The sequence below is a fragment of the Buteo buteo genome, chromosome 3, assembly GCF_964188355.1.
Source record: "Buteo buteo chromosome 3, bButBut1.hap1.1, whole genome shotgun sequence".
Classification (NCBI taxonomy): Eukaryota; Metazoa; Chordata; class Aves; order Accipitriformes; family Accipitridae; genus Buteo; species Buteo buteo.
Window position 1 is genome coordinate 47,511,271 of NC_134173.1, and position 14,354 is coordinate 47,525,624.

At 41.3% G+C, this 14,354-nt stretch overlaps 1 long non-coding RNA gene across 1 annotated transcript in view; it reads left to right on the forward strand.

Annotated features, from left to right (window-relative positions):
- Positions 1 to 14,354, forward strand: part of LOC142029504 (uncharacterized) — a 39,046-nt gene that overhangs the window by 13,220 nt on the left and 11,472 nt on the right. Inside the window, exon 2 of the long non-coding RNA XR_012649942.1 lies at positions 6,824 to 7,028. This is a non-coding gene — a long non-coding RNA (uncharacterized LOC142029504). The remainder of the gene's footprint in view (positions 1 to 6,823; positions 7,029 to 14,354) is intronic.

Sequence of the window (14,354 nt, forward strand, 5' to 3'; positions counted from 1 at the left end):
TTTTAGTCAGTATTATTAAAGAAAAGCATGAAGCATCCCAGCTTTCTGGGTGGTCTGAAAAATCTGTCATCTCCCCTCAGGTTTTCCACAAATGTACTTGAGCTTTCCTTTAAGTCTATGTCTGAATTTGAGAATCCCCATAAAGGAAAGAAAGATTCAAGCAATCTCCGAATGTAACTTTTAAAAATTGGAGATAGGACTAATGAAATCTCAGTGTGGGTCCCCAAAAGATAATTTAGTGGTAGGTACTGAATAGAGCATGCTGTGTGATTTGCTGATGAATCCTTTGAGATTTACTTAGACGCAGGATCAACCACACCGAGAGCAGAGCAATAATTCAAGCACTTCTCCTGGGTGGCAAAATAGCTGTCTTCCTGTAGCTGAGTTAGTGCTGAAAGGTGCAACAAGCTAGCTCATATATTTTCAATAGGAATTTTTAAATAAAAGACAATAAATTTAAAGCACCCAGCTGTTCTATAAAGGCATCATAAAAAAGGGACAGTGTGTAATAAATTACCCATCATTTATTTTCAAAAAGGGTTTCTAATGAAAGCTTAGCACTAATTGGATCTAATCACACTGGGAAAATGTGGTTATTTTCCAAGACATTTAGATCCTGTAGTTTGTAGCTATTCTAATTTAACACTTTCTAGATTTCTCTCTCATCTGCAGTATGTCCAATGTTCTTCAAAATTACTTTTTTCCTAAAGACTGGAAACTACGTCTCCCATTATGAACTCTAAGTTTATATAGGCAAGAATTTGAATCTTGACTAACTAGTTCCACTTGCAGTGCAAACTTTTCCTTTTTTTGCAACAAGAAACTGTGTGGTCGTATTAGCTGCTAGCAATGTATATTGCTCTCCTTAATCTCTTTCTCCATATTCTCTTAGCTTAGGGTTACTTCTTCTGTTCAACAGAAAAAGTTTTGAGGTTTTAGAGGTTTTTTTTGCTGCTACTCTTATTCTGAATTTATTTCCATGTAACTGCATATGCTGTCTGGTTGCTTGGGGATTTAGTTTAAAACTCTTCTGTACTTGACTGCATTCTCTGTCATCATTGGCTGTACTTCCAATTAAGTATCATGTGAAAAAACTGTCCATTTCTCTTTTTGCCTACTTTCTTTTCTGTTTCTTTATTAACCCTTAAAAACTAAAGCAAACCAAAATTAACCTGATCTTTAGACAGGTTAACATCCCCAAAAGGAAAGAGGCATTGTTAAATAAATGGGTCCATGTTAGTTCTGACAAAACTCTCTTCTGTTCCTATTTAACTTACTTCAATATGTTTGAGTCCATTAAATTATTTCTATTGGATAATATAAAAAATACATAGTTTAATGCAGAGTAAAGACACTGATACATATAATTTTGCACTTAATACAATTAAATACACTCTACTTTTTTCTTCCATGCAAACAGAGGATGCTTTCAAGGACAGGGACAGTAAACTTAGCTCCAGTCAAATACATGGAAATTGACTGGCTTCCTTTTTAATAATCTTTAAAGATTTCTTTAGATACGTCTGTTCATGTTGTCTGCAGACTGAAAAGACTTCTACCCTCAGAGTTGAGACATCGGTGCTGCTTAGCACTGATAAAATAACACTCTGTCAAATATTTGATGGTGGAGGGGTGGTGAGTTGATCACTCATACGATTGACCAAGTCACAGTCTCAAGATTTCAGGGTGGAGGCAAAACCACTGCTTTTGTTAATGCTTTCTCTCACCTAAAGGTGCTGAGAAGTCAGGTGAGGTGAAGTTGGCCTTTTTAGGAGAGAAGCTTGCCCAAAGGCACGTTTACATTTCTACCTTACAGTTGATTCATGTTTAACTCTTTTGCCTCGATCTAAATAAACATTGCATATTGTTGGTAGAAAATGAATTAGACTCTTTCAGAGCTAGTCTTCTCAGGTGATGCTTCTTTTTTTAGTGACACCTTTCTCTTACCAAGTTTTGAGCCATGGTTCTTTGGGCCGCAGTCGTGTCTCAACTTTTATGATAGACCAATATGACTTTTTATAAAAGCATTAGGAAAGCTCGTACGGTCTCAGGGAGTCCCACTGGTGGTTTGAGGGCTGCAGTTGCTGCTGTTGTAGGGCATTTTACTTTGCCCCTCTTCTATGCAGGGATCTGTGGCTGGCCGTTTGAACCTCTGATAAAGGAGCGGAGCACTGACTGTTGTATTGCTTTTAGTCCTGACGACATTTGGTCGCACATACCCATTCAGTCACTCGTGTGTCTTCTGTGCATGAGAACACCACCTGTGTCTCCATCATTCACACTGTGCACCTTGCTAATGGCCTTGCAATGTGCATACACAGAAATGTGTGTGGGATGGGCCTGGTTTTGATCTAACATTCATATTTGCACCCATGTCAAGGTCCTTTTATGCTGCTGGAGCAGTGTAAACAGGCAGTAGTGGCGTTTACCTGAGAATTAAGCCCTGTTTAAACATGAAGGGCTCAGTTCGGTTACCCTGACTCAATTTCATGTAATACATTACTGTACAAGTACTAGTAGATTCAGTGAATCTGTTTATGTGACAAAGTGTCATTTATGTGAGAAAGTGAAGCAAAATCAGACTGCTTGCACTTAAGCCCAATGGGAAATGGGATATTAACTGACTCTTTTACAGAAGAAGAGCTGTTGTAAAAGAAATATTTGACACTAGGAAGGAAAGAACAGGTCAGCAGGATAACACACCTTGAAGAACACAAGCAGTGATTATATGCCATTATTTGTCAGTATTCCTCTTCTGTAATCTAGAGCTGTGTTGGCAAAGTTAGCTGCAGCGCTCGGGAGTAACTCTAATGGGATGTTGGCATACCTGAATCGCTTAAGTAATACAAACTGAGTGCAATCTACCTTTATTGGTAGCAGACAAACAGAAGGCAATTTGGTCAAAATTCCTTCTATTATATTTTCAAGGGTGTTCTCTGTAGAAGGAAACATTGCTTTGAAATGTATTTGTTTTGAAGCACCTGCATCCACAGAGCTCATATTACCTCTGAGAACTGAAGAATAAAGGTTTGAGAGGAACCTCTGTGTGTAACAGACTCTATACTTCTGAACTACGTTTTCCCAGCATGCATAATTCTAAATATTGAATGATGGCAATTACTAAGGGCATTTGAAGAGTAAGACATTGAGGAGTGTTGTCGTATTATATTAGTTATGGGTAATAGCTGCTGACTTTGGAACAGTGATGTGAAAATCAGACTGCTTCAGAAGCTCAATTTGGAAGCTGGGAGAGTCATGCAAGGTGACAGATCAGTACCAATGTAGGAAATGTCTTAGAGGCAGATAACTGCTGTTTCATGCATAAGTAGTCAGGGTCCAAATATTTTTCCTATGCAAATCAATGTCAAAATTCAGGTTAACCTGATTAGGATCTCCTTGCAGAGAAGGATGGAGAAAAGTTATGAATTCCATCATTTACATAATATGTTGAATCTGGCAGCCCTAGGAAAGTTCTTAATATCAGTTATTGTCTGTATAGAACAATTCTTGTTCAGAGAAACAAATGAGGAAGGTGCTTTTCCATGAATTTAGGAAGGCATTTTGAATTGCTATGCATGGTATGCACTTGTGCTGATCCTGCAATGTGCATTTCTCACAGACATATTCCTAACTCGCAGTTACATTTGGTGAGAGTACATTGAACATTCCCAGACTGTTCACTCATCTTCGGTAGTTTGCCTAAAACAGTGTGATCTCCATGGCTAATGATGCTTAAGGTTTTTTGTTGCATCTCATCCCTCATCTACATGGGGTCACCTTTGCCGTTTTTGAAGAAAGACTCCCGCAAAAGAAGAGTGTTCAGGAGACATTGGCAGAGATCTGCAGTATGTCTTAGGGAGAAAGGAAGATTCCTTCTAATCTGTGCTATAAGTAATAAAATGTGGCCAGGCAAATCATTCTTCTTCTCTGGAAAAGTTCAAATAAACCATAAGGGAGATATTGTGAATTATCCAGCGTGTAAAAAAACCTCATGTTCTCATTCATTCACGAGGTGACAATAAAGAATTTATTTTGTGTCTTGCATATTTATCATTTTTGGATGTCAGAAGTATTGCTTTCTGTCATCACTTAAAAAGATTTTCTGGTGAACCCCTCACATCTTCCAAGGAAGATGTCTATTATACAAGGTAAAGCGTTCTTTTGCTATCATAATATAAGTTGTATTTTAGAATGGAATTAACTGTATTCATAAAGGACTGGTTTTAACATCTGGATATCTAGATTAGGAGCATTATCATTATAAACAGAATTTCTGTATGGGAAAATTTTATAAATATAGAATTACTCTGGACTATGTAGTGGCTTACTGAATGTCTCAAGATTTTCATAAGCTGTGCCTAGTTAGGAAGAAGTATATGTTGCAGTGAGATTGGTTTAGTAGGATGCTTTGCTCAAATATAGGAACACTCGATGCTCTTGGCAACTACATCATTTCAAAGTTAGTTCCCCTGATTTGTGTCTGTTTGTTACCTCATTCCCCTTCTCCAAACAGTGAGGCTCCTATTTGTGGAATATATCTAGTGTCATCACCAACATTAGCCCTTAGCTGATAAACTGAAACATTAATGGAAATTTTTGGCCATTGAAAATTATAGAAGTGCTTTTCTATATGTGCTCTTTCAAAGTAATTTCTCTGTTCCTTTGTACCAGTGCTACTTTTTGCTTTTGTACAACCTGATTTTCTTTAAGTGGTCTGACAGAAGAATACATGTACTGCTGTTTAGATTATTGCTCACATTATTTTAGGATTAAAAATTGGATTGTTGTGCTGTGGTGTGTTACTGAGTATTTACAGTGACGTGCATCCTTGATTATTAGGGTGAGCAGCAATTTTTTTTTTTTTTAAAGAATGTAAAGGGAAGGAGAAGCAGAAAAATGCACATATTTCAAATATATGAATTCCTGTTGTTATATCTTGGATATAGCCCCATTCTCTAAGCAGTAAGGCTCACGCTGATTGTAAGTACAGAAGAGCTGTGTAATTTTTAGTGCTTAAAGTAAGGTTTAGTTTTGTGTCTTTTGACAGTTCTGGCCCCTATTTCTTCTTAGATGTTGCTTTACATTTCAAGGGAAGCATAATATAAGTGTATCTAAAATTCAGAAATAAAAATAGAGCATAATATGCACTGAGTCTGAATCCATTATGTGATGGTAGGTGTTGCTTATGACAAGAGTGATTGTATTTTTTCCTGACCTGGAATACTTTTTGTATAATTTCTGTATTAATTTTCATAAGCTTTCCCTTTCTAAGTATTATTATAAAAGGGATTTTAGAGATGAAGTAATGGGGGGAATTTTCTCTTTTCAAAGCAGACACTCCGGCTTCACTCCTAGGAAGTCCTACTGGTATCTCTACCTTCCTCTCCTGATAACTCTGAGGAAGAGAGGTTAAATTGCAGTAAATTTCAGTGTATACTACAAATTATATATTTAATTATGCTTGTTCCCTAATACGTAGGTAAGAAATTTAACATTCCCAGATCTGCAATCTGAAGTTATTATTTGTTGCAGATTTTTTTTTCCTAAGTAAATGCAATGGAAGTACAATGAAGCTGCCTTTCTGGAAGCAGGATGGTGATTTTTTTCTGCCATTCAAGAAACTTCAAAACAATAGGAAACTCTTAAGTTTGGTGCATTTGCATGTACTTGGAAAAAAATCTACTTTTAAATAGGACAGCACTGTATCGTTTTAAAGCACTGAAGAGTAAGTAATATAAAATCAACCAAGAGGATAATCTCTGACATTTACAAACATTTATAATGGCATTAGTTCCAAGTAAGTTAGCTGAGGCAATTTGAACCTGTAGACCTGAACAAATAAATAAGCATGGCTTGCCATCAGCTATTTCAGAAATGTACCAGTATTGCTGTGGAGCTTTGTGCATCCAAATAAGCAGGGAGATCTACCAGATTTCTCTGGGGCTTCCGTCAATCAAGACATGGTCTACTTTACTAGCAAGTATTTCACAAACAGGTAAAAATGCTATGTTGCAAAATTTCTGGGCTTTCTGGAAATTCTGTTGCAGTGTTTTAGAGCTGGTCTGAAAATAATGGGCTTACAAAAGACTCAGTGACAGGGCTTAAAGGTGAAATTAGTTTTGATGAAATGTCCCTGATTGGCAGGTCTGCAATAGTTTCCCTTGCTTGCCTGTGAGATGAATCCGTTCTTTATGCAGCTGTATGCAGCAGTTAGACTGTGTTACCAGTGCGGGCCTGAGCTTGCACTTGATCCCAGACTGACTTGTCCAAATTCTCTGAACCCAAGCCAATGCCAAAGCAGCTTTCTGCAAGCCCTGAGGAGTGCAAAAGAATAATAATTAAGCCTGTGCACATTTTTAGTATGAGCGAAGTGTGTGCTTAGTATCAGGAAGGAGAGCTAAACATAGGCATGCCTGCTCTTGCTTAGCCCCCATCCCCTGCCGTAAGTGCCACCATGACTTGCAGCCATGTAATACGGCCACATGGGGATCAGAAAGACCAATATAATGGTCAGCATGCCCTTATGGGAAATAGGTCACTGTGACACAAGTGGCCTAGGCAGTATGAGCGTGCAGAGCGTGGCTCGGGGAACGCGCTGTGCTTTAGCCCGCTCTTTGGTTCAAGCGGGCAGGTGGCGGGGGGGGCACGGCTGCAGGGCTTTGCTATGCTGCCTCGCCACAAGTATGTATTGCTGTACGAGGGACAGAAGCACTGATGCTCATCTCTGGGCTGGAAAGATAATTCAGTTCCCCACTTACTCAATTGCAACCTGTCTTCAGGGGAAGTCTTATTTATTAAAGATTTCATCCACTTTATTCCTCAGGGAAAAATGTGAACAAGAGGAAGAAGAGGCGTCTGAGCCAGCAGTCTGAGGGCCAAAGGAGTTTGGAGACTGTTAAGCAGACATTGCAGCAATTCCTGCTCAGAGACTCAAGCAAGAATGTGCAGAGTGGGGCTGACCAGTGGCAGAGACCCTTGGTAGGACAATATTCATCAGGGTCCCATGTCCCTGCATCAGCAGTGCTCAGGTAAACCTCTAGCCCTCCAATCTCAGCCCCAGCAACTTTAAATATTTGCCCTGAGAACCATTTAAGACAATTAACCTGATGTGGTGTTCAAAACTAAAAGCTTGATTTAAAAGTAGGGAATTTACAGAAGCACGACTGAGAGTTAAGTTTGGCTTGTGAAGCCTTTATTTCTGGTACTAATGTTTAAGATGGAAACAACCCAGCTTGACTTCCAATTCCCCAGAGTGAATTTGTAGACCTGAGTTTTAGAAGAAAAAGCCCTTTAACTGGTATATTGAGATATTTAACCTGCAAATCTGTAAGAGAAGACAAAAATGCAATTCACACAATGATTTGATTCCATTTTTTAGAGGAAAACCACATTTAAAAACTGGAAACAATGCTAAATGCCAATTGTAAAATGCATGCTTTAATGCTGATTTCCTGCTACCATCTGTTCTGTAACAAAAAGTCAGTCTCTTAGTTTCTGGGTCAGAAACAAGGCTCTGGTAGTAACTTTGTACTTCTTGGAGGATGTCATGTGCTTTAAACCAATTCACTCCTGTGGTGCTGTGCGGTGGGAGGTCATCTGAAAAGTTTAAGATAACCCAGGACAATTTAAATCACACAGTTTTAGCAAGGGTCTGTTAGTTTTAAGCACTAGCACAATTTGGCCAAGGACTATGTGTAGATTGATTCTTCAAAGTTGAGTGCACATCTAAGTAAGACCTGGAGGCTTGCTGCAAATGGTTTTATGTTTATTCTTTTTCAAGACTTCCTTTATAAAAGTTTCTAACTGGGTGACACTTTCTGGTTTATATCAAACTTCTGTAATAGTGAAATTTAGAGTTCAGGATGATGTCCTGTCCGTAACTGCAACTACACCCTCATGGAATATAAATTGTTGTCCCATTCTCTACATTATTGTTCTAATGAATGCCTGTTTTGTGGTTTGGTTTTGGGGGTTTTTTTTGTTTGTTTTTTGGGTTTTTTTGGGTGAAGATGTGACAGAAGTAATCTTCTGAGTTAACAGCATACTGTATTTTCAAAATTGTTAAAAATTTGAGTTTTTAGAAGTACCCGAAATAGTTATTGACCATTGGTAAAATTGAGAGGGCAAATTATTAGTATGCCTTAGTGTGTGCTCTAATGCTTTTGTGTGTATGGGGTTTTGTGGGAGCTGAAAGACTTGCTTTTTGTTACTAACTTTCTGAAATTACTCTTCTGCTCTATTTTTTTGTCTTGTTTTCATTCCTTTTCCAAATGAAGTTCATAGATCGTTCATGAAAAAAAATATTTCAGCTGGTAAACATTTCCATCTGCTAGAATACCCTGTTTTAGCAGCTGTAGTTAGGGTTGTTTAGAAGAAACCCAGGAGACCAATATTAACAAGTATCACCATTTTGGAAATGAACATTGAGTATTCCAAGTAAGTCTGGAAATGTCTTGAAACTGGCAAAAGAAAAATCACCAGCATTCAATGATGACCTAGTCTTGCTAATTTGAATGTCTTCCTCACTCCACTGGCAGCATAGGGAGTGTAGCACCTCCAGCGTGTGCTGGAGTTCAGTTAAACTGGGACCCTTCAGCTGGCAATATTGGAAACCCATAGCACACGCAAGGTGGTCCCAGTCACCAGCCTGGTGTTGGCATTGCCACTCACCTTTTACACAAGAGTCAAGGAGAGCCCCAGGGGAAAACTGACATTTACAGCCCCTGCTCCTGGGGAGTGGCATGTGCTTTGCATGGCTGGATCACCAGATAAGCGCAGACATGATTCCCAGCGAATGGACTTCGCTGACCCCTGTTCCCTTCTTCTGTGGGATGAGTGGGCATCTAGGAAATCCTGCTGCCTGGTACCAGGGCTCACCCTTCCTAGGACGGTGCCCTGCGGGCTGGCCCACCTCCCTGTCACAGGGCAGCGGGCCTCTCTTCCCTCCCATGCCAATGGTAGTAAATCACTTGTAACTTTTTCAGGGACTAAAGTTGAGTCTTCATGCTTGTCTACCTTGTCTTGTCTTGCCCTCGATCTTCACTTTCAGGTTCAGTGGTGGGTTCCCAGTGTATTTAGCAGCCTACAATGTTGATAGATGTACTTAGCCATTTAATCATAGATTATGCTATGGATTGCTGTCTTGGACATTCAGTGGGTTTTCTGGAGCTTTTTGAATATTTTTCTGTCCTCTTTCTTCTGCTGTTAACCCAGGAATGCTAATAGCTGAAATCCCCTCTTTATACAGAGAAACATGGGTAGTGGCCCAGCAAGGCTGCACATATTACAAACACTTGTAATTTTACCTTGTCTATAACGGAAGCTGAGGACAGAATCTAAATGGAGAGATTAGAGTTAATCCTTGGAAGTGAGAGGAAGTTCACAAATTGTTTATTTGACAACTTAGTTTATTTGCCTAGCTGCTGCTGTCTGTATAGTCTACCTATCCTTTCTTGATAAAGAGATAATTTATCGTTCAGAAACATGGCTCAATTTTTTTCTGTGCTGGTGCACACAACTAATGCATGTCATTAATGCAATCCGGAGGGAGCAATTCAGAAGAGGAGAGGATAATTTACTCACCATGTGCATTCAGTCCTCGGCCTCCTTGCTGAGATTCCCCTGCTGGTTTGGATTCTGTTTTCTGACATAAACCTGCCTTACCTGTAATACCCAGAAACGTAGTGAGCCTACTAGTTTAATTCAAGGATAGGATGGTACAAATTCTGTTCCCAATCTTCGGAATTCAGAAACCTCAATTCTGTTTTAATCTGCAGACCCACGCCCAGTTCTGGCATTGCTGCCGCTGTATGATGTGAGAACTACGTTATGAAAGACTATGAGATAGTTATAATTACTAAAATATGAATAAATTATTCATATTGATTGCACTGGAAATAGGTCTGGTTTGACATGAGAAAGAAAATTTGAGGTGGGGATGATACCAATTTCAAGATGTGCTGTGCTGCAGGGGTGTTGCATGGTGCTGTAGTTACTGAAGTGCCTTGGCAAGAACCTGCTCCTTGCAGCTCTGTAACCTCCCCCTGAAGCCGTTGAGCCATTAGCTGGAGCCTCTGTGCCATAATTTTTCCATTATTGTTTTCATGCTGTTATCCTTGTATCATTTGCATGGATTTGCACCTGCAAATCCTGGCTGTTGTTAACAGTGGGCTTTCATGGAAGTAGCTACCACTGGTTTGAGAATCACCCTTCTTTCCCCTCTTTCTTTCCCTCCTGTTTTGTAGATTTTAAATTACATTAGAGAAATCAGACACTGCACAACAAAGCAGATAATAGTCATCCAAATGCTCAATAAACATTATCCAATAATATATGTGGACAAAAGCTTAACAGTCAATGTACAGCACTTGCATCTGATTAGCATACTCTGGTCAGTGCTAACAGCATCGTAAGCAGAAGCATTCCCTAGGGAATTTGAGTGGGTCTCAATGAAACATTTAGGATGAGGGGAAAAGTCCTCCTCCTCTTCTTCATCATCACCACCTGCCTCCATTACCACTGGAGACACTGTCCAGAGGATGACGCTCACCTGGGACCCCATGGCTCCCCTTACTGGCTGGTACCTGGGGAGTTTTTCCTCCTCCTCTGCATTTTCCCCTCTCCTGTCCTCTTTTCTCTGTCCTTCTCCTCTGCTTTTGTCTTTGTTTTTCCCCCCAAATTACTTTGTTAGAGTCAGTGCATGTCTTCAGCAGTGGATCCTGCTAATAAATCTTTGTGCACGTTACCCTGGCTCAGCATCCTTTGTGCGGCAGGGGAATCGATGATCAAGGTTGAAGTAGAAAGCAGTAAGGAAAGTGAAAGGTTGTGATCCAGACAGGTAAAAGCTGAAGAGGAAAGAGGCGTCGAGCAGCAGGCCAGACGTAGTGCTGGTATGGATACCTGGTCTGGTTGTGCTGACCTCTGCTATCAAAGTGCTCCTGCTGAGGGTACAGTTTGTAACAGGAAAATTATGGGGTGCTTTCAGCTCTCTCTGCAGAAGTGCAGTTTTTCTGGAATAAATGCATCTGTGGAAGGACTTCACTAGCACTAATATGTCAGTCACAAGGACTCTTAGTGCCAGCAAATGTTTGTAGGGCACCAGAGTGTGTCTGTACATGTTGAAGAAAGCGGGATGCACACAGAGGCACAGGCTTACATCTGCAGCTGAGCCCAGCACATTTCCTATGACAAAATGGGATGCAGAATGTGTCAAAGTACTTTTGCAGCCCCTGAATGACTCTGGTCTTCCTGCAGTTTGCCTATTAAATGTCTGTTAAATTGTTTTTCCTCCTTCCTGGTACAGAGAGTGCCAGACACAACATAATCCCCCATATAGAGAGGTGAAAATCCCAAGCAGTGAGCAGTCTTGAGGGTGATTTAGCCCAAAGGCTGGCTCGTGTGTGGGCGCTGCAAGGCTGAGGTCACCAGCATCGGGTGGGCTGGGCACTAGATCACACCAGCGGTACCTGCCTCTGCCTGTCACCCCCAGCAGAGCTTCCAGCACGTCAGAAGTCTGTCTGCAGATCTCTAGGGCCAGGAAACTCTGTAAAGTGACCTGTTTTCACATTTGCTACTCCTTTTGCTTACAAAAGCAAATTTACCTCCATCCTTATTTTGTTTTGATTCTATTGTGTATACACTAATTGTATATTCCATGGAAAAATATAACTAGCTGACTTATTCACAAAGAGATACAATATCAAATATAGTGTTATTTTTTTCTATTCATAAGTAATTGATAGAAAACAGCAGGTGTTATATTTTGTCTTGGAGCAGATAACATTCAAGGAAAAAGAAAAGGAAACCTCTCCTTTTCTCATGGTTAAGGGACTGATAAATCATTCCATGATAGATAAGGATAGAACTCACACAAGTAACAAAGCTTTGGAAAAAAAGCACATAATAGTAGTAGTGGTAGTAATAATAGTAATAATAGAAAATGAATGTATGCTTACACTGCTAAAAACTTGTTTGGATGCAGAGCTCCAAAGCTTTCCGTATTATTGAATCTAGAAGAAAAGCTTTTTATTGCTCTTAAATTAAAAACAAAACCAAAACCAAGCTACTGTACAAATGCAGTGGATTTGAGGCTTTGACTGTGTATTGGGTTTGTGTGGCAAGTTTTGGTAGTGGGAGGGCTACAGGGGTGGCTTCTGTGAGAAGCTGCTAGAAGCTTCCCCGATGTCCCATGGAGCAATGCCAGGTGGCTCCGAGATGGACTCACTGCTGGCCAAGGCTGAGCCCATCAAGTGACAGTGGTAGCACCTCTGGGATAACGTATTTAAGAAGCGAAAAAAAGTTGCTGTGGCACAGAAACTGCAGCCAGAGAGAGGAGTGAGAACAAGTGAGAGAAACAGCCCTGCAGACCCCCAGGTCAGTGAGGAAGGAGGGGGAGGAGATGCTCCAGGTGCTGGAGCAGAGATTCCCCTGCAGCCTGTGGGGAAGACCCTGGTGAGGCAGGCTGTCCCCCTGCAGCCCATGGAGGTCCATGGTGGAGCAGATCTCCACCTGCAGCCTGGGGAGGAACCCACGCCAGAGTGGGTGGGTGCCTGAAGGAGGCTGTGACCCCGTGGGAAGCCCACGCTGGAGCAGGTTCCTGGCAGGGCCTGCAGATCCGTGGAGAGAGGAGCCCACAGAGCAGGTTTTCTGGCAGGACTTGTGACCCCATGAGGGACCCACACTGGAGCAGTCTGCTCCTGAAGGACTGCACACTGTAGGAAGGGCCCCACGCTGGAGCAGTTCGTGAAGAACTGCAGCCCGCGGGAAGGACCCACGTTGGAGAAGTTCATGGAGGACTGTCTGCTGTGGGGGGACCCCACGCTGGAGCAGGGAAAGAGTGTGAGAAGTCCTGCCCCTGAGGAGGCAGGAGCAGTAGAGACAAGGTGTGATGTGACCACAACTCCGATTCTCCATCCCCCTGCGCTGCTGGGGGGAAGGAGGTAGAGAAAATTGGGAGTAAAGTTAAGTCCGGGAAGAGGGGAAGGGTAGGGGGAAGGTGTTTTAAGATTTGGTTTTATTTCTTATTACCCTACTCTGACTTGATTGGTAATAAATTAAATTAATTTCCCTGAGTTCAGTCTGTTTTGCTGGTGATGGTAATTGGTGAGTGATCTCTCCCTGTTCTTATCTCTAGCCACGAGTTTTTTGTTATACTTTCTCTCCCCTGTCCATTTGAGGGGGGGAGTGATAGAGCGGCTTTGGTGGGCACCTGGCGTCCACCACAGACTGACAATAGATAACCCAGAACTCTTTGATTTTTACTTGCTTTTCTACATTTGTGTGTGGCACAAAATGGAAATTCCAGTGTAAGAAGAATTTATAACTCCAGCAGTCTTTGCGTCTACCAAATAGGGAGAATAAATATGTCCAACACTCCAAAAACCCAAGAAATTTCTCCTGGGAGGAAGTTCAAATAAGAGAAAGGGGGTATAATGGTACCTTAACCACTCCTGTCCCCAGCTCTCCTGTTCATCTCCCTTTTGTTTCCATTGGCTTGTTCTTCATCACAAGCAATATTCCTTCAGCACATTTCTCCCATTGCTTTTGAGCTGCTATTAGTGTCTAATAAGTATATCATATACCCAATAAGTTGTCAAGATTCAGTAAAGATTTCTGGTCTATTACACATCTCTTAAGTGTGCTCTCACAGCTCTTAGCTTGGGAACGAAATCAAGAGTTTCCACCCCATTTGTTCGGTCACACTGGACTCTCCTTAGCCTGGTGCGCCTCAGTCCGTTCTTGGTGAGCTGCGGGGTGATTTGGGTGAGGTTTGCTCTGCGGGAAGCTGTATGCCAGCTCTGGGTCTGCCGTGCCAGCCACAAAACCTGCTGCCCTGTGCTTGGGACCTGCAGTGCTGCTGAGGCTGCTCTGATGGGCCAGGGGATCATATGGGAAATCCATGCAAAGAAGTTCACTGGTGAAATCCACGCCTGGCCAAGACAAAATTTTCCAGTGGTGTGGGTGTTGGCTCCAGTCTGTCATTGAAATAATTCTGCCAAGGACAAGGCAAAAACATTCACTGGTAATTATGGGCTACATCATGGGCGCTGTGCACAGACACTACTTAAAAAGTCTTGTCTTGTTCACTCCATCTATTTCATCAATATGAAAAAAGTGAAGAAAAGATTAAAAGTTGGGTTTAATGAAATACAAAAGAATTAACTCACAAAATGTGTCCACATTCTTATATTTCATGCAGTCCCTTGCTGATTACATCTTTTATTGATATCCATCTGAGTTGGTGATGAATCTTTTCTATGTATTCTTCACTCCTCCAGTGTAATTGAGCCTTACCTATCTGAGGTATATTTAGATAACTGGCTGACTGTGGTGCTGTGCAATTGATTTTAAATTGA